Raw genomic sequence first — 2,057 nt, 5'->3', positions numbered from 1 at the left:
TCTCTCTCTCTCTCTCTCTCTCTCTCTCTCTCTCTCTCTCTCTCTCTCTCTCTCTCTCTCTCTCTCTCTCTCTCTCTCTCTCTCTCTCTCTCTCTCTCTCTCTCTCTCTCTCTCTCTCTCTCATATCTTGTATTATTTATTCCATTCTTGTAAGGCTTTTTTTCATCTCTGGTGATCTCCACCACTCCACAACCATTTCTCTCCCTAAAAACATGTAGCCAACCCCTCTCAGTGGTTGACCTGTAGGTTGCATTTTCTCCATTTACTGCTTAATATACCTCTAACAATGACATGCATGACTGTGTAACAGGGTTGCTTGACGTCGAGTCAAATATAGACTATTATTTGCGCATGGCTAAGTTTTTCTCCTTCCTGCCCCAATACTGTTTTCTCGTAGTAATTAAGAATATGGAAAAGGAAAAGGAAAAATCAATTCTAAAAGTCCAGTTTCAATTCCTTTTATTGCATAAATGATATTTTTTTCCATCCGTGAAGGTCACACACACTTAACAGCACGAAGCAGCAAACAGGTCCAGCGCGGACACTGTTTCCTTTGTGTGTAGAGAAACACTGGTTTAATGAAGCCTTGGATGACGGACAATTAATGTTCTCGTTCAAAATTAAGTGTTAGAAGAAAAGGGAAATTCACAGCAAAAGAACACTAAGTAATTTGAGTAAAAGAGGGTAAACTTTAATTTTCTGCCCTTTCCCAGTGTCTAATGTAGTTATACACGATTTTTCTTAATGCACGGTCTAATTTGAAACCTGACCTCCGTGTATAAGGAGGGATTACTGTACTGTACAAAACATCATGCTCAATAGTACAAGAAACTGACCAACACATTATACTGAACTTGAGGTTACAGGAAATAAAAAACAACAACAATACATTAAGAAAACAACCACAATCTCCTCTATAATGTTGTGGTGGTGGTGGTGGTGGTGGTGCAGGCCAGTACCCTCAACACCACACAGTCCACCACAATCTCCTCTATAATGTTGTGGTGGTGGTGGTGGTGGTGGTGCAGGCCAGTACCCTCAACACCACAAAGTCCACCACAATCTCCTCTATAATGTTGTGGTGGTGGTGGTGGTGCAGGCCAGTACCCACGACACCACACAGTCCACCACAATCTCCTCTATAATGTTGTGGTGGTGGTGGTGGTGGTGGTGCAGGCCAGTACCCTCAACACCACACAGTCCACCACAATCTCCTCTATAATGTTGTGGTGGTGGTGGTGGTGGTGGTGCAGGCCAGTACCCTCAACACCACACAGTCCACCACAATCTCCTCTATAATGTTGTGGTGGTGGTGGTGGTGGTGGTGCAGGCCAGTACCCTCAACACCACACACAGTCCACCACAATTTCCTCTATAATGTTGTGGTGGTGGTGGTGGTGGTGCAGGCCAGTACCCTCAACACCACACAGTCCACCACAATTTCCTCTATAATGTTGTGGTGGTGGTGCAGGCCAGTACCCTCAACACCACACAGTCCACCACAATTTCCTCTATAATGTTGTGGTGGTGGTGGTGGTGGTGGTGCAGGCCAGTACCCTCAACACCACACAGTCCACCACAATCTCCTCTATAATGTTGTGGTGGTGGTGGTGGTGCAGGCCAGTACCCTCAACACCACACAGTCCACCACAATCTCCTCTATAATGTTGTGGTGGTGGTGGTGGTGGTGCAGGCCAGTACCCTCAACACCACACAGTCCACCACAATCTCCTCTATAATGTTGTGGTGGTGGTGGTGGTGGTGGTGCAGGCCAGTACCCTCAACACCACACAGTCCACCACAATCTCCTCTATAATGTTGTGGTGGTGGTGGTGGTGGTGCAGGCCAGTACCCTCAACACCACACACAGTCCACCACAATTTCCTCTATAATGTTGTGGTGGTGGTGGTGGTGGTGCAGGCCAGTACCCTCAACACCACAAAGTCCACCACAATTTCCTCTATAATGTTGTGGTGGTGGTGGTGGTGGTGGTGCAGGCCAGTACCCTCAACACCACAAAGTCCACCACAGTCACCTCCTTAATGTTGTGGTGGTGG

General features: G+C 46.9%; 2 long non-coding RNA genes across 3 annotated transcripts in view; one reads left to right on the top strand and one right to left on the bottom strand.

Annotated features, from left to right (window-relative positions):
* The first annotated feature begins 414 nt into the window (after window positions 1-414).
* LOC126993776 (uncharacterized) lies at window positions 415-1,813 on the top strand. Of its 2 annotated transcripts, none has more exons than XR_007748254.1 (3): window positions 415-1,093; window positions 1,177-1,613; window positions 1,694-1,813. It is a non-coding gene; the product is annotated as an uncharacterized LOC126993776 (long non-coding RNA). The 2 variants fall into 2 exon arrangements; XR_007748255.1 differs by lacking the exon at window positions 1,694-1,813 and having other exon boundaries at window positions 1,177-1,397; window positions 1,472-1,604.
* Window positions 1,729-2,057, bottom strand: part of LOC126993777 (uncharacterized) — a 556-nt gene continuing 227 nt past the window's right edge. The window contains exons 2-3 of the long non-coding RNA XR_007748256.1: window positions 2,036-2,057; window positions 1,729-1,805 (exon numbers count right to left, since the gene is read on the bottom strand). The exon at window positions 2,036-2,057 is cut by the window's right edge and continues 68 nt beyond it. This is a non-coding gene — a long non-coding RNA (uncharacterized LOC126993777). The remainder of the gene's footprint in view (window positions 1,806-2,035) is intronic.

Source organism: Eriocheir sinensis, unplaced genomic scaffold, assembly GCF_024679095.1.
Source record: "Eriocheir sinensis breed Jianghai 21 unplaced genomic scaffold, ASM2467909v1 Scaffold674, whole genome shotgun sequence".
NCBI classification, from domain to species: Eukaryota; Metazoa; Arthropoda; class Malacostraca; order Decapoda; family Varunidae; genus Eriocheir; species Eriocheir sinensis.
The sequence above is the reverse complement of the archived record's forward strand: the minus strand, read 5'-3'. Positions and strand labels throughout refer to the sequence as shown.